This window comes from Salmo salar, chromosome 25, assembly GCF_965601325.2.
Source record: "Salmo salar chromosome 25, fSalSal1, whole genome shotgun sequence".
Taxonomy (NCBI): domain Eukaryota; kingdom Metazoa; phylum Chordata; class Actinopteri; order Salmoniformes; family Salmonidae; genus Salmo; species Salmo salar.
In genome coordinates this window covers 12,704,072-12,723,327 of record NC_138315.1, presented here as the reverse complement: position 1 = coordinate 12,723,327, position 19,256 = coordinate 12,704,072, and positions in this window count along the sequence as shown.

The window sequence follows — 19,256 nt, the reverse complement described above, 5'->3', positions numbered from 1 at the left end:
TAGACGTTCACGTTAATTGTCCACCCATCAACTATCCTTTTCTTTTTGACTAAAGTAACCATCTGTCTAACGTAACCATACCAAACTTAATGTACTGTATCATACTAATTGGAGCGTCCCGGATTTGTGTACAGAATAATACGAAATGCTCTGAGAGGAGGTTACATACAATGGTTTCACTTTCCTACATCAAGTACAATACTGCCATCTGCTGATGATTTAGTTGGGAACCAGGGATGAGCTACAGTAGGCATATTTTTCAAGTCTTTATTATCTCAATAATAGAACATTCATTCAGCTTTCAGCTTCAGCAACACATAACAGTAAAAAGTCAGGCATTTACACCAATAGGGTACATTTACAGCAGGTCTAAGACTATAGTTCGGGCCAAATATTGGGCATAATAATAATTAAAAAGGCATAGTTCAGACTCGAATTGATTGCGTTTGGATATACTTTGGAAAACAACAATATGTGCATGTAATTTCTAAAGGATAAATGAATACATTAATTACAGTTAAGTTAATTAATTCGTTTTAGATACAGTATTTCACATCCACTAGATGTCAGTGAAAGTATTGATCATAATGTACACTTGATTTAGCTAGCCCGGAGTGCAGGGACGAAAGAGTTTAGGCTTGACGTCCATATGGACCAATGGAATGATTCCAAAATAAAAGCTCTGACCCTGAGTACCCGGTACCGGCGTGCGAGCTAGATCAAGCACACTCTGCGCACCTATGAAATGAAAGAGTCAGGACGCGAATTCGACAGAGGTAGAGACTGTAATAACTGACAATAATAATATAAAATTAAATTAAAAAATCTGCTACATTATAAACAATGAAACCATTTTTGGATATTGAATCTAAAATTGCACTTTTTCACCCAATTGCATGTCTTTTCCCCGTTATTGGACTGGATGGAATGGGCAGGTGCCTGGTTTTCAGCCGTCCAATTACGCATCGCGTGTTTCATTGATCATGCTCATGGTGGCGCTATTACTATACACTCTTGGAAAACAGCACTCTCCTGTGCGTCCTGAAATGGTTTCACCCAACCAGGTAGATTATAATAACCACGGGTTGCTGTAACATCATAAATGCACTGTGGCTGGGAAGAGGGCATTTGGAAAGGTATAGTAATGCGATGCCAAAGCAGTTTGATACACACCAGAAGACCTATACCAGATTTAAAGGTGGCATTTCAATCTCCTGGTTCTCACTCTTCATTTTTTTCTGCGTTTGTGGGAAATTTCTCTGACATTTTATTCAAGTGCGCCTTTGGCTGTTATTTGTGGTGCCAACTGAAAGTTGAAAAGTGGAGATGAATTCTACCGCTTTCAATCAAACGGAGAGTTCAGGACTTTTCAATAAGACTGAAGATATTTTTTGTTGTAACTTTTCATCAGTGGTGACTGATAATGGCTTCGTGGCGCCGACTCCGGATGAAAGAAGTCTCTTTCTCATGAGAGTTGTCCAGATTGCCGTTATGTGCGTGTTATCGCTCACGGTGGTTTTCGGTATATTCTTTTTGGGCTGCAACCTTCTCATTAAGTCAGAGGGAATGATCAACTTTTTGGTGACGGACAGAAGACCATCCAAAGAGGTAGAAACAGTCATTGTTGGGGCATATTAGTAGCCCAAAGAGCGCTTTTGGAGACTTTGTCAAAATGATTTGCCCAGATGATTAATCCAGTTTTCACCAACAGCTCAATATTCACATAAATTCCAGTCTCCATTGTTATTTTCTTGTCAGTTGACGAAAATGTAGCATCCAGCAGGTGACTGAACAGTCAGAGGACAAATTAGGGGTAGGGCTAAACATTTTAAGGACACACATCTCCAAGAAGTATATAGCCAAAATCATCTTTCACTTTCTTTTTGTTAAAGACAAACAAACAATGTCAATTGAATTGTACTATAATTTGAATTGGATGCACTAGATTGTTATAGCCTATTTGTCAAAGTGACAATCGTTTTTTTTTTTTTACTTCAAACTGTCACGTATTGCTAAAGCAATGGGGATGAATAAATGTTTTTGAAAAACACCTATTGTATGTGTTTTTGCATACAATAGGCAAGTCAGTATAATGATTTAGTCAATGTGTCTAATGGGTGTCCTATTGAACATTTGTAAATAGTGAGTGGTTTAAATGCATGAAAGGTGGATATATAATAAAACAACAGTAGTTTATCTTTGTTAATTGAAATAAATTCATAATGTAATTATGTTGATTCTGATTTTCCATCAATCTGTTCTGGGTTCATTTGAGACAGTCATGGCCACAGTAGGACTCTTTCAGTTGTATTGAGATCATTCTGATTACAAAGCCCTTCAAATTATAACATTTATACTGCGTCAATATATTAAACATGTACTGTTTATTATTTTAATATCAACACATTCATTTTTGCAGTGTATTCTATTGAAAGTGTGGAAATGTCATAATTGACAGGGCACATAGAGAGAAAATGTGTGACATTAGCACCTTGTTGGAGATTGTCTCTTGGAGCCAAATGGTGAACCACTGAAACCAATGTGATGAGCAAAGTTGCTTTTTCCAGGATTGATGTGTGACGTCCTAGTCCCATTGATCAGTCTGGGGTTTAATGGAAACCTGCCTGACAGAGTTCGTACCATATCAGATGCTCAGAAAACATATACACTCTAAATGCTGGGTTAAAAAAAAACAACCCAACTATTCTTAAGGTGTTGGATATGTAGTATGACCATATTTAGACCCCTCTTTGTCTGGGGACCTTGAACATGATTAGCTCACAGATGCATGGTGTTATAACAATCCACTATATAGGACTTATCTCGGTTTGATCCATTCATTCTCTCTAATGTGGTGGGCTCCCGTTTTCTATAGCACTCTTAGACATATGCACATGATTTCAATTGATTATATGAACATGTTTTCTTGGTGGTTTAGATGGTTTGATTTTACACACTATATTATGTATTGCACTGCAGTCAGAGATTGTGACATTTTCTCCTTTTCTGTCTGTATTATGAAGCTGTTCCTGTATAGACCATTGTGTGGCTTCTCTCCCCTCAGTGAGAGCATCTGTTGTTCTGCTCCTGGCTCATCTCACCTGGGCACCAGCCCCCCCCCCCCCCCACACAGCTCCCCCCATGCCGTTCCCCAGGGGGAACCCAACCCCCCCCCCCCCCTTCCAAAAATGACTTGTCTTGTCAAATCAAACCAAGGAGGACTGCACTGCACAAACTGCTGCACTCTGATAAGCCACCTGTGCCCCTGCTCCAATGGAACGGAGTTAAAGCTGATACGCGTCTGAAGTCGTTTCACTTCCTCCAAAATCATGCTTCCTGCCTGCCTTGCCGTCGAGGACAAATCAATCTGGTGACCCACCCTTTACAGTTTACTGAATCGCGTTTGACAAGGCCCATTATGATGTGTTGTGATTGATGGACGGCAGCATAGCCTACGGGGTGTGTCACCGGGCCAAAGTCCCAAACCACTCTCTATCTCACCTAATAATTACACTTGACTGCTAGTGAGACATGAGTGTCATAACAAATAGAACATTTTGTTTGATAAATGTTCTTTCAAACTAATACTATATCATTAAGTATTTTGTGGGCAGCCATTATAGGTGCATTCATGATATTCCCATTTGCCCTTGATAAAATCCTAAGCATAACAACTTTGATAGTATCTCATGCGTAAGTGTCAATTTGCTTGAATGAGAGTATGCGTTTAACGCCAACCTGACCTCAGTGAAGTTCAGTTAACTCAATGAAGTGTTACCCATTAGTTGAAATGGTCAGCCATCATAGAGATATGGATAATTACATTACCCTGATCAAGTTAGTGGTAGCCTATGAGTTGTGGAAACTGATCCTACCTAAACTATTGGAAATAGAATCTAGATGATTGTATTTGTACAGCCTAAACTATGTTTAGTATCATCCATGTATTAAACCAGCTGATTTAAGATTGTATATTTTCATCCAAACATCTGCTCTCTTCCTGTATTTAATTGTATTGTATAATAGTCATTGCATTATTAAACATTTATTTAATTCATTTGAATGAGTGCAATATGTGGTAATTTCCTTTATAAATGGGGGAGTAGGCATCTGTAACATGTAGGGCTGAGATGAATAAGGTATGGGCTAAACAGGGTTGGTTAAAAACAAGGCAGCTGTACGCCACACTGCCTCTTAAAGTGTGTGTGTGTGTGTGTGTGTGTGTGTGTGTGTGTGTGTGTGTGTGTGTGTGTGTGTGTGTGTGTGTGTGTGTGTGTGTGTGTGTGTGTGTGTGTACACATCGTATCAGATGATGACTTCCACTTCTGCCTATTGAGAAGTCTTAGTGTGGCTGTACTGTCCAATTCTTGAATGAACCGCATCATCTGAAACACAAACACACAAAACAATTCAAGAGGAAACTTCATTCCTCCAAAAAAAACATAATCAGGCAACAACTTTGGTGAGATGTCTAATGTAGGTCAGAACAGCAAGCTGTATAATTTTCTGGATAAGCGCAGAGTGATTGTTTCATTAATGAATTGCTGTGAATAGCTCGCAGGAGAACGTCGTGGAGCAGTTTAATATCCAACAAAACAATTTCCAGTCTGCTGTAGCACGGCTGTAATGATGTCACTGATCTAATTGGGTGGCATGTCACACTGTGATGCAGTCTCTAGTAAGGTACTTTTCCAGACACGTTTGATTGATTTCATTCATATCAACAGATTCGGGCTAGAAATTCAACTGATATAATTGTATATTATTAGGTGATAATAAGCAGTTACAAACACTAGTATTGACACAGTCCTGTGTGGCTCAGCTGGTAGAGCATGGCACTGGCAACACCAGTGTAGTGGCTTCAATTCCCACGGGGCAGCAGTACCAATGAAAATGTATGCACTTACATTTAAATGTATGTAAGTCGCTCTGGATAAATGTAAAATGTTGACAGTATAGGCTGTCTTCTATTGTAGATCATGATATGATTTGATCAATTGAAATGTTATACACCAATACTCTCGAGCATGGCGTGCGATCTCATCCAGAATCTATGCCAGTTTTCTGTTTGAAGATACTGGTGTGTGGGGGACCTAATTCTATGGTGGTTTACACACCACAACATGTAGAATCTATCAACTTGAGAGTTTACTGAATTAGGGATTCTTGTTTCATGGCCTGGCTATCTGTCAAAAATGCATTTCAATGAGGAATTACAGAAATATGAATAAATGACTGAAGCCTTTACGTCCAGAAACAGTGAATCCCCACTCTGGTTTCAGGGTGCTATTTATCCCCCATGGTGTTGGGCAGAGAGGGGAAATCACATCACCAGAGTAAACTTACATTTACCGTGCCTTCAGAAAGTATACACACCCCTTGACTTTATCCACATTTTGTTGTGTTACAACATGAATTTAACATTTATTAAATTGAGCTTTTGTATCACTTGGCTTACACACAATACCCCATAATGTCAAAGTGAGAAGAAAAAAATGTTGCAATTTTTGCTAATTTATTAAAAATGAAAAGCTGAAATGTCTTGAGTCAATAATACCCCTTTGTTATGGCAACCCTAAATAAGTTCAGGTGTAAAACATTTTTCTCCACAGTTCACATAATACGTTGCATGGACTACAATAATAGTGTTTGACATGTATTTTTGAATGACTACCTCCTCTCTGTACCCCACACATACAATTATAAGTTGAGCAGTGAATTTTAAACACAGATTCAACCACAAAGACCAGAGATGTTTTCCAATGCCTGGCAAAGAAGGGCACCTATTATAAATACAGTGCATTCAGAAAGTATTCAGAGCCCTTGACTTTTTACACATTTTGTTACGTTTCAGCCTTATTCTAAAATGGATTAAAAAAATGTAAATCCTCAGCAATCTACACACAATACCCCATAATGACAAAGCGAAAACAGGGTTTTAGAATGTTTATCAAATTTATCAAATATAAAAAATAAAAATACCTTATTTACATAAGTATTCAGACCCTTTGCTATGAGACTCGAAATTTGAGCTCAGGTGCATCCTGTTTCCATTGATCATCTTTGAGATGTTTTTACAACTTGATTGGAGTCCACCTGTGGTCAATTCAATTGATTGGACATGATTTGGAAAGGCACACACCTGTCTATATAAGGTCCCACAGTTGACAGTGCATGTCAGAGCAAAAACCAAGCCACTAGGTCGAAGGAATTGTCCGTAGAGCTCCAAGACAGGATTGTGTCGAGGCACAGATCTGGGGAAAGGGACCAAAAAATGTCTGCAGCATTGAAGGTCCCCAAGAACACAGTGGCCTCCATCATTGTTAAATGGAAGAAGTTTGAAACCACAAAGACTCCTCCTAGAGCTGTCCGCCCGGCCAAACTAAGCAATCAGGGAAGAAGGACCTTGGTCAGGGAGGTGACCAAGAACCAATGGTCACTCTGACAAAGCTCCAGAGTTCCTCTGTGGAGATGGGAGAACATTCCAGAAGGACAACCATCTCTGCAGCACTCTACCAATCAGGCCTTTGTGGTAGTGGCCAGACAGAAGCCACTCCTCAGTGAAAGGCACATGACAGCCCACTTGGAGTTTGCCAAAAGGCACTTAAAGACTCTCCGACCATGAGAAACAAGATTTTCTGGTCTGATGAAAACAAGATTGAACTCTTTGGCCTGAATGTCAATCGTCACGTCTGGAGGAAACCTGGCACCATCCCTACAGTAAAGCATGGTGGTGGCAGTATCATGCTGTGGGGATGTTTTTCAGCGACAGGGACTAGGAGACTAGTCAGGATCGAGGGAAAGATGAATGGAGCAAAGTACAGAGAGATTCTTGATGAAAACCTGCTCCAGAGCACTCAGGACCTCAGACTGGGGCGGTTCACCCTCCAACAGGACAACGACCCTAAGCACCCAGCCAAGACAATGCAGGAGTGGCTTTGAGACAAGTTTCTGAATATCCTTGAGTGGCCCAGCCAGAGCCCGGACTTGAACCCGATCTAACATCTCTGGAGAGACCTGAAAATAGCTGTGCAGCCATGCTCCCCATCCAACTTGACAGAGCTTGAGAGGATCTGCAGAAAAGAAGAATGGGAGAAACTCCCCAAATACAGGTGTGCCAAGCTTGTACCATCATGCCCAAGAAGACTCGATGCTGCCAATAGTGCTTCAACAAAGTACTGAGTAAAGGGTCTGAATACTTATGTAAATGCAAACATTTCTAAAAATCTGTTTTTGATTTGTCATTATGGGGTGTTGTGTATAGATTGATGAGAAAATAAAAACAATTTAATCAATTCTAGAATAAGGCTGTAACTTAGCAAAATGTGGAACAAGTCAAGGGGTCTGAATACTTCCCGAAGGCACCGTATGAGCAAAAAATATTCAATTTTATTTGGAATGGCAAGCCAGACAAAATTAAGCGGTCCTATTTATATAATATGAATTCGGAGGGCAGAAATGATTACATATTAAAGCAATAGACCTTTCACTAAAGGCTTCAGTCATACTGTACTTAAATCTGAAATGGTTCTCTAGCAGATTAGTAAGACTGACTCAAGAATGGCCGTTTTCCCTTTGTTCAGATTACAGCCTCTCACTTTTGGTTATTTGAAAAGGAAATCATCGCTAACATATTGCTATTTTTAAATCAAGCCATAGAAAGTTAGTTGGTATTTCAGTTTAATCCACCAGAAAAGACAGAACAAATATTAAAATAAAAATATTATGGTTCAACTCAAATATACTAATTTATATTAAAAAAAAACATTTCAACGGTATGATCTTTATAAATGATATCATAAATAGGACTGGTGGAGTTATGTCACACATGCAGCTAACAAAAATATATAGAAATAAAAATTTCTAAATTCTAAGCAACTAATTGCAGCATTACCGCAAAAATGGAAGAGGAAAGTAAAGGGGGAAAAAGTAAGGAACTTGTCTGATGGCCCTGCATTAAAGACCAAAATTGGTTAAAGAAAATTGTGATAAATAAAAAAGCATACCAGTTTCATTTAAAGACCAAAATATTGGCAGCTGTGCCGTGTAGATTGCAAAATAGTTGGGAAGAGATTTTCAATGTACCAATTCCATGGCACATGGTTTATGAATTGATACACAAAATGACGTCGGATTCAAAACGTAGAGTTTATCAATTTAAATGATTATACAAAATTCTTGCAACCAATAGTATGTTACAGTGGGGGAAAAAGTATTTGATCCCCTGCTGATTTTGTACGTTTGCCCACTGAAAAAGAAATGATCAGTCTATAATTTTAATGGTAGGTTTATTTGAACAGTGAGAGACAGAATAACAACAACAAAAATCCAGAAAAACGCATGTCAAAAATGTTATAAAATGATTTGTATTTTAATGAGGGAAATAAGTATTTGACCCCTCTGCAAAACATGACTTAGTACTTGGTGGCAAAACCCTTGTTGGCAATCACAGAGGTCAGACGTTTCTTATAGTTGGCCATCAGGTTTGCATACATCTCAGGATGGATTTTGTCCCACTCCTCTTTGCAGATCTTCTCCAAGTCATTAAGGTTTCGAGGCTGACGTTTGGCAACTCGAACCTTCAGCTCCCTCCACAGATTTTCTATGGGATTAAGGTCTGGAGACTGGCTAGGCCACTCCAGGACCTTAATGTGCTTCTTCTTGAGCCACTCCTTTGTTGCCTTGGCCGTGTGTTTTGGGTCATTGTCATGCTGGAATACCCATCCACGACCCATTTTCAATGCCCTGGCTGAGGGAAGGATGTTCTCACCCAAGATTTGACGGTACATGGTCCCGTCCATCGTCCCTTTGATGCGGTGAAGTTGTCCTGTCCCCTTAGCATAAAAACACCCCAAAGCATAATGTTTCCACCTCCATGTTTGACGGTGGAGATGGTGTTCTTGGGGTCATAGGCAGCATTCCTCCAGTGCCCCGTGACAACAATTTTGGACCCCCTTGTGGCCCTCCTAAATGTGGAGTATGAAATAATTTTTACATAACAAATTTTTACATCCGTTATTAGACAGTGGCAACGATGATGATTATGAACATGGTATTTTGCCTGCTAATGCCTGCAATGCAGTGAAGAAAACTATATGACAACAGTAACGTCTAATGTAACTGCCCCCTCTAACAGTACTACTGGCCCCAGCTTGGCCCCCCCAGTTGAAATGGTCTAGAACCGCCACTGCCACCAGGACACCTAAAGCACCCGATGTCACAGGAAGGCCAAAAAGATCATCAAAGACATCAACCACCCAAGCAACAGCCTGTTCACCTCGTTATCATCCAGAAGACGAGGTCAGTACAGTTGCATCAAAGCTGGGACCGAGAGACTGAAAAACAGCTTCTATCTCAAGGCCATCAGACTGTTAAATAGCCATGACTAGCCGGCTTCCACCCGGTTACAAAACTCTGCACCTTAGAGGCTGCTGCCCTATATACATAGACTTGGAATCACTGGCCACTTTAATAATGGAACACCAGTCACTTTAATAATGTTTAAATAATGTTTACATACTGGTTTACTCATCTCATATGTACTGTATATATTGTATTCTATGGTATTTTAGTCAATGCCACTCTGACATTGCTCAATCTAATATTTATATATTTCTTAATTACATTATTTTACTTTTAGTTTTTGTTTGTATTGTTGTGTATTGTTAGATACTACTGCACTGTTGGAGCTGGGAACACAAGCATTTCGCTACACCTGCAACAATATCTGCAAAATATGTGTATGTGACAAATAAAATTGGAATTGATTTGACTTGTTTTGGTACCTCCCATATGTTGCTTGTTTTTGGTCGCAGTTTCAGGAATGGCTGAAGAATTTCAACATTTATCTGGAGCTACCTCTGCAAATAGCACTGCTGGGTGATTTGAAAAGTCATAGTCAATTAATAATATAATAATACTCTTAGCAAAACGTTTTTAATTTACAATCTGTAGAAAGGTTCAGGACCTTTGTGAAACATCACAGTAGTGAAAAATACACTACATGACCAAAAGTATGTGGGCACCTGCTCATTGAGCATCTCATTCCAAAATCATGGGCATTAATATGGAGTTGTTCCCCCCTTTGCTGCTATAACAGCTTCCACTCTACTGGGAAGGCTTTCCACTCGATGTTGGAACATTGCTGCGGGGACTTGCTTCCATTCGCCACAAAAGCATTAGTGGGGTCGGTCACTGATGTTGGGCGATTAGGCCTGGCTCACAGTCGGTGTTCCAATTCATTCCAAAGGTGTTTGATGGGGTTGAGGTCAGGGCTCTGTGCAGGCCAATCAAGTTCTCCACATCGATCTCGACAAACCATTTCTGTATGGACCTTGCTTTGTGCATGGGGAAATTTTCATGCTGAAAGAGAAAAGGGCCTTTCCCAAACTTTTGCCACAAAGTTAGAAGCACAGAATCATCTAGAATGCAATTCTGTAGCGTTAAGATTTTCCTTCACTGGAACTAAGGGGCCTAGCCCAAACTATGAAAAACAGCCCCAGACCATTATACCTCCTCCACCAAACTTTACAGTTGGCACTATGCATTGGGACAAGTAGTGTCCTCCTGGCATCTGCCAAATCCAGAGTTGTCTGTCAGACTGCCAGATGGTGAAGCGTGAATAATCACTCCAGAGAACACGTTTCCACTGCTCCAGAGTCCCATGGCGGTGAGCTTTACACCAATCCAGCAACCTCTTGGCATTGCGCATGGTGATCTTAGGCTTGTGTGTAGCTGCTCGGCCATGGAAACCCATTTCATGAAGCTCCCATTGAACAGTTCTTAATTGCTTCCAGAGGCAGTTTGGAATTCGGTAGCGAGTGTTGCAACCGAGGAAAGACGATTTTTACGTGCTACGCGCTTCAGCACTCTGCAGTCCAGTTCTGTGAGCTGTTGTTGCTCCTAGACATTTCAAATTCACAATAACAGCACTTACAGTGGACTGGGGCAGCTCTAGCAGGGCAAACATTTGATGAACTGACTTTTTGGAAAGGTGTCATCCTATGACAGTGCCACGTTGAAAGTCACTGAGCTCTTTAGTATGGGCCATTCTACTGCCGATGTTTGACTATGGAGATTGCATGGCTGTGTGCTCGATTTTATACACCTGTCAGCAACAGGTGTGGCTGAAATAGCCTAATCCACTAATTTGAAGGCGTGTCCACATACTTTTTACCATATATGGCTAACAGTAATCAAAACTGGATGGGAGGGATCGAGGGGAGCTGAAGATAACTAATATACTGTGTCCGTAAAATGTATATAGTATGTATAAGCTGGAAGTAGAAGCCCAAGTATTGTTGTCCAGTAGTTAACTCCAATTAGGGGAGGTGTAATGTAGATGCAGGGAGTCAGGAAGCAGGTCCAGTTATTGATTACCTTGATGTTGGGACAGGACAGCCCCCACACCTACTTCTGAAGCGTCCACCTCCACCATGAAGAGCAACGTAGGATATGGATGTTTAAGCAACGGGGCAGAGGTGAAATGACCCTTCAGTAAGCGGAAGGCTTCATCAGCTGTAGAATTCCATCCCAACTTCTGGTGACCAACTTTGAGGAAAGAAGTGAGAGGGGAGGCGATCGAGTTAAGTTCATAGGGAATTGGCGGTAGAAGTTGGCAAATCCCCAAAAACGTTGTTACTCCTTTGTGGTGATTGGGACTAGCCATGACCTGACAGCATCCACCTTCCTCTCATCCATCATGACTCCTTGCGAACTGATCTGGTAACCCAAAAAGGAGACCTACTCCTGATGGAACTGTCACTTCTCTGCCTTAACGTACAGGTGGTTGGCCAGGATGTGTACCAGGACTACATGGGCGATCTGCTCCTCCAAGGTAGCCGGGTCGATATACACGACCACCTGGTGTCCAAGCATGTCCCGGAACTCTTCGTTGACGAATGCCTGGAACACTCACGGAGCATTGGCTAATCCAAAAGGCATCACAAAGTACTTGTAGTGACCAGAAATCGTGCTGAGGGCTGTCTTCCATTCATCCTCCTCCCAGATGGGGATCAAATTGTAGGCACTCCACAGGCCCAACTTGGTGAAAAACCATCTGTTGTTCAATTGCGGCTGGCACCAACGGGAGAGGGTAGCGGTACTTTGTGGTGATGGAATTCAGATTTCTGTAATCGATGCACAGACGCAATCCTTCGTTCTTCTTGGCCACGGAGAAGATGCCTGCTGATGCAGGGGAGGTGGACGTGCCGAATGGAACCATGCTGGGGAGCCTCCTGGATGTATTCCTCCATAGCCTTGTTTTTTTCCACCGACGGAGGTTAGATGGGGCTGCGCAGAAGTGCAGAGCCTGCAAGCAGGTTGATGGAACAGTCCCAGAGGCGACGAGGAGGGAGACAGGTGGCCTGGGTCTTGGAAAAAAACTCCTGAAGATCTTGGTATACCTCTGTTGGGCTGAAGGGCAACCACAGGACTTTCAACCGACGTAGAACCACAGGGAAAGGGTAAACAGGTCTTCCGGCATTTGGCTGCCTAGTCTGCGATTTTCATCCTCAGCCATGAGATGGTGTGGTTATAACGTTGAAGCCATGCGAGGCCGAGCATGATCTTGTGTACGGGTGTACTGATGATGAGGAAGGGAAGGCTTTCTTGATGTATGGATTCCATGGTGAGGGTGAGTGGTGCTGTGATGTGTGTGATTGTCCCGGATCCCAGTGGTTGACTATCCAGTGCTTGAACGGACAAGGAGAGGAGAGCGGGTATGAGGTAAAATTCCCCACGGCACCGGAGTCCACTACAGCTGTAGAAACAAAACATGAAAGACAGCCAGCCAGTCAAATTGTTACTAGAAAAAGTTGGACGGAAAGTGATTATGATGGAATACTCACGCCTAACCCAGGAGACGGATGATCACGTGGCTGTACCTCTGCTCCCGTGAACCCCTAGTTAGAACGTACCGGACACCGTTGAAGCTGGTGCCCCTCCTGTCCACAATAAAACATTACCTCAGCTGTCTACGACGTGTCGCTCAGCCGCGGAGAGACGTGTGGCCCCCACCTCCATGGGTTCAGGCTCTGACTCAGAATGATCAATGGAGGAGGGAAAGAGGCGATGGGGATACGTACGATCAGGTTGTCATCTCGGTACGCCAACTCCGTCTGGACCTCTTCACGCAATCCTCTTCTGAATAGGGTGCAGAGCGCTGGCTAATTCCGTCCACTGGATGCTGCTACTGTCCGAAAGGTGAGCACGTACTCCGCCGTGGTCTGGCCCTCCTGCTGTAGTTGGAGTAGGCGCTCACCCCCCTCTCTACCCTCTGGTGGATGGTCGAAGATCCCACTGAACAGAGCCATGAACCCCTCATAGGAACCCAGCTCTTCCTCTACTCTCTCCCTGACGGCCGTGGCCGAGTCCAACGCCCGTCCAGTCAGCAGAGAAATAACCGTGGCAACCTTGGACCTCTCGGTGGTGGGGGCTCCCATCTGATGAGCGAAATAGAGGGAGCAGTGGAGTAGGAAGCCACGTCATTTATATGGGGGATTGTAACGGCCGTCGTCAAAATGAGACCAAGGTGCAGCGGAGGATATGTTCATCTTGAAAGACTTTAATGGACTAAATGAACACTTACAAAATAAACCAAAAACAACCAGCAACAGTTCTGTCAGGTTGTAAAACTAAACAGAAAACATTCACCCACAAACCCCAAAGGAAAAACAGGCTGCCTATGTATGACTCTCAATCAGCAACAACGAACTACAGCTGTTCCTGATTGAGAGCCATACACGGCCGAAACAAAGATATACACCAACATAGAAAACGGAACATAGAAGGCCCACCCATGTCACACCCTGGCCTAACCAAAAATAGAGAACAAAAAACCCTCTCTATGGCCAGGGCGTTACAGGGATTGTAAATAATGCAGACAATTACATTGGTAGAAGCCACAATCTATCTGCGATATTAAATCTACCCCCCCCCCCCCCCAAAAAAAGAAGGGGTCCTATTGGTAGATGGGTAAAAATTAAATAAAAAGCAGACATTGAATATCCCTTTGAGCATGGTGAATTTGTAAATAACATTTTGGATGGTGTATCAATACACCCAGTCACTACAAAGATACCGTAGTCCTTCCTAAATCAGTTGCCATGAGGCCAATTGGGACTTTAAAACAGTTACAGAGTTTAATGGCTGTGATAGGACAAAACTGAGGATAGCTCAACAATGGAATAGCGCTAAGCACAGGCAAAATCCTATAGAAAACCTTGTTCAGTCTGCTTTCCAACAGACATTAGGAGACAAATTCACCTTTCAGTAGCACCATAACCTAAAACACAAGGCCAAACATACACTGCAGTTGCTACCAAGACAATACTGAATGTTCCTTAGTGGCCTAGTTACAGTTTTGACTTATATCGGCTTGAAAATCTATGGCAATACTTAAAAACTGGTATCTAGCAATGATCAACAATCAACTTGGCAGAACTTGAATCATTATTTTAAGAATAATGAGCTTTGTACATGAACGCTCACTCATTCGGGAACAATTGCAATCAATATATATTTACGCTCAGTGTGTCGTCGGGATCCTTGTTGGAGAGTTTTTGTCCTGTTGGAGAGTTTTTGTCCCGTTCTCTCTCTCTCGGTTAGAATGGATCTTTCAAAGCGACATTCCTTAATGTCGTTATAGAATGGATGTTTCGACGGTCTTCGCGTTCAATGATATAATTTCTAGCTGCAGACTATTAATTAATATCAAAGACTTGTTATTATTCTGTCGGTCTCGATAGTCTAAAAGTTTAACCATGTGGTATAGTTAACTTCCAGTAGAGGAATTGGATGTTCAAACCTTGGGTCTCTCTTCTGAGGTAAGCTGGTCTGAAGAAAGTAAATCAGGGTGGGGTTTTATACGTGAACATAGAACAGGCTTGTCACATGACGCCTGGTCCTGTCTGTGTCCCTGGGGGCGTGCCGATGACTGATTTAAGCTTTGAACAGAAATACATTCTATCACATTAACATCAGTACATAGCATCTCAACGTATTACAAATAGCTTTATCCTTATTAATACATTTTATACAACCGTTTAGATGCAAGTCCCATAGCTGAGGCTATTATATAAACAGTATTATGGTAATATGGCTATATTGTCTCTTCTGAGTATCACAAAATTGTACCAAGCGGACCAGTTCGTAGCTGGATTCTTCACCAATCTTTTATACCTTCTCCAGAACATAAATGTAATTCGGTTCCCCAATTCTGTGAGTTGGAATAATTTCCTGTGTCTCTCTATGAAACCCCTCTGTGTCTCAACTGGGCCATGTGGCAGGAGATTCTCCTCTAGAATTTTACCACCCCTTCACACAGGGCCTGGGTGGGGGGAGGTAGGTTGGGGGATGGTGCAAGGGGGAGGGGGTCAACTGTCCTCCCTGTACTCAAAGAGGGCAACGTCATGACAGCTTGTAATACAAACAAATGTGGAGTAAGTCAAGGGTTATGAATACTTTCAGAAGGCACTGTATATTTACATTTTGGTGATTTAGCAGACACTCTTATCCAGTGCGACTTACAGGAGCAATTAGGGTTAAGTAGCTTGTTCAAGGGCACATTTTACACCTAGTCAGCATGAGGATTCAAACCAGCAACCGTTTGGTTACTGGCCCAACACTCTTAACCACTAGGCTACCTGCCGCCCCAGGCCCTTATATGCACATGCTGCTGCTTTTTGTTTCTGTGTCCCAAATGGTACCCTATTCCCTATACAGTGCATTCGGAAAGTACTCAGACCCCTTCACTTTTTCCACATTTTGTTACGTTACAGCCTTATTCTAAAATTGATTAAATTGTTTTTTCCCCCCTCATCCATCTACAGAAAATACCCCATAATGACAAAGCAAAAACATTTTTTAAAACATTTTTGCAAATCTATTAAAAATAAAAAAAACTGAAAAATCACAATTACATAAGAATTCAGACCCTTACTCAGTACTTTGTTGAAGCACCTTTGGCAGCAAATTACAGCCTCAAGTCTTCTTGGGTATGACGCTACAAGCTTGGCATTCTTCATTGCAGATCCTCTCAAGCTCTGTCAGGATGGGGAGCATCGCAGCACAGTTATTTTTAGGTCTCTCCAGAGATGTTCGATCATGGTCAGGTCCGGGCTCTGGCTGCGCCACTCAAGGACATTCAGAGACTTGTCCCGAAGCCACTCATGCGTTGTCTTGACTGTGAGCTTAGGATTGTTGTCCTGTTGGAAGGTGAACCTTCGCCCCAGTCTGTGGTCCAGAGTGCTTTGGAGCAGGTTTTCATCAAGGATCTCACTGTAATTTGCTCCGTTCATCTTTCCCTCGATCCTGACTAGTCTCCCAGTCCCTGCCGCTGAAAAACATCCACACAGCATGCTGCTGCCACCACCATGCTTCACCGTAGGGATGGTGCCAGGTTTCCTCCAGACGTGATGCTTGGATTTCAGGCCCAAGAGTTCAATCTTGGTTTCATCAGACCAGAAAAAATCTTGTTTCTCATGGTCTGAAAGAGATGGTTGTCCTTCTGGAAGTTTCTCCCATCTTCACAGAGGAACTCTGGAGCTCTGTTAGAGTGACCATCAGGTTCTTGGTCTCCTCCCTGACCAAGGCCCTTCTCCCCCGATTGCTCAGTTTCGCCGAGCGGCCAGCTCTAGGAAGAGTCTTTGTGGTTCCAAACTTCTTCCATTTAAGAATGATGGAGTCTACTATGTTCAAGGGGACCTTCAATGGTGCATAAATGTTTGGGTACCCTTCCCCAGATCTGTGCCTCGACACAAATCCTGTCTTAGAACTCTACGGACAATTCCTTCGACCTCATGGCTTGGTTTTTGCTCTGACATGCACTGTCAACTGTGGAGCCTTTCCAAATCATGTCCAATCAATTGAATTCACTACAGGTGGACTCCAATCAAGTTGTAGAAACATTTCAAGGATGATCAATGGAAACAGGATGCAACTGAGCTCAATATCGAGTCTTATAGCAAAGGGTCTGAATACTTATGTAAATAAGGTATTTCTGTTTTTTATTAGTAATACATTTGCTAAAATGTCAAACAACCTGTTTTCACTTCGTCATTATGGGGTATTGTGTGTAGATTGATGAGGATTTAAACTTTTTAGAATAAGACCGTAATGTAACAAAATGTGGAAAAAAGGAAGGGGTCTGAATACTTTTCCAAATGCACTGTATAGTGCCCTATTGGCCCTGGTCAAATGTAGGGCACTATATAGGGCATAGGGTGCCATTTGGGATGCATATACTCACTAGTTGTCTAGGGACAGGGAATCTCCAGGGTGTTGATTATGGCAACAAAAAAACTACTGTCCAGCTGATTGGTGCAGAACTCTGCTGGTTGGTGGAGGTAGTCAATGATCTCGATTGCCACTGACAGCTTCAAATTGCGGCATGACAGACACAATCATCTCCCCTATTCACTCCTTGCACCTCACTGGCACTGGGTCCCATTCTCCCCCTTCTCCAAAAGGCCATATCGTGCTCACAGACTCGGCGAGAAAAACACAGAGACGCCTGTCATAGAGCGATAAGGTAGTGGGACTAAAATAAGCACTGGGTAATGTCTTCTTGCCTCCTAGCGTAATGATTCTCAGACAACATCAGTAATTGTGGGATTTAAGCGATGGTGACAAATCTCTTTGGACTGGTTTGTAGGATAATTCCATTACCGGTATATCTCGTCTCAGCTGGGTGCCAGCCTTGGGATGAGTCAGAGCCCTCCTGTGTTGTTGATTGTATCCCACCGAAATATCAAAGGGATTTATCATTTCAACAATAGATCCCTATTCACTTGTTAACTTCACAGTCATCCTTGTGTGTGTGTGTGCTTTCACAACTTATAGCCTTGGGGTTAGTATGCGATGGGAACACTTTTCTGTTCTCATAGGAAACAATAAACCTTGCCAAACACTACTGTGGCAAGAAGTGTTTTGGAAGGGAGGACATCGAAAAGGACCATACTTTGTGTACTCAATCACAAAATAGTTTTTGGCTCATCTACTTCTTTTTTTTTAGTTCTTAATTTTGGACGTTATCAAAAATAACGCATTTCACAAGAAGAGTATTTTTATTCTGCACTTTGAAAAATACTGTAGCTGTCATAAGCGTCGTAGTGAGTGGACCAAAACGCAGCGGGTATATGTATGCTCATCTTCTTTTATTGAAGAAAACAAAAACAAAAACACTTATACTAAACAAACGATGAAAAACAGTCCTGTAAGGTACACTGACAATACATGGAAACAACTACCCACCAAAACCCATGGAAAAACACCCCTACTAAATAGAACCTTCAATTAGAGGCAATGTGGAAAAGCTGCCTCCAATTGAAGGTCAACCCAAGAATCTTAAACATAGAAATAGACACACTAGAACAAACATAGAAATATACTAACATAGAACCTAAACCAAAAACCCGAAACACATAAAACAAACACCCCCTGCCACGCCCTGACCAAACTACAATAACAAATAACCCCCTTTACTGGTCAGGACGTGACAGTAGCCTACTGAAGTTTATAGATACAAAGTGAGCTATACAGATATCCCTTTCAAGTTGGTTTCCCAGACACAGGTCAAACCTAGACCTAGACTAAATGTTTTGATGTAGAATCTCCATTGAGTTCTATTTAGTCCAGGATCAGACTTCATCTGTGTCCGGGAAACCGCCCCCAAGTCTCTTGTACATCTCTTTTGACGAAAAGTTTACTCGGTTTCAACACTCCACACTGTGGACAATGAGCACTATGCAATACAATACAAATACTACCCATTCCTCATTATATCACACAAAACAATTAGTGCGTGTTGCTTTAAAAAAAAGGATGTTATATTACGTCAATGTGATATTGAAATCCATTTCAATTCTATAGTAAGAGTGATTGTGGGTGTATCAACCTCACGATGATCATCCAACTCTGTGCCAGTTAGTTTATACTTTCATCAGAATCTCATCACAGAGGGTTAACTATTACTATACTATACTATTACTATTACCATTACTATTACTATACTACTATTGCGTTGAGATAAAAATGTCTATAGTAATTATTTTCCGGACACAACTTTGAGCACAGCTGGCTGTTTGAAAGGGCCTACAGCCTGTTTGCTTGTTGATCTTCAGATAAACTTTCAAAACCTCTTTTTGAATTCCACGGCGATGCCACTCAGTTGATTGAATGCATAGTGGTGTTTATTCTGTCTAACTACTGATATGGAGTGAAGTTTATAGTTTTTATGGAATACTGGAGCACTGTTT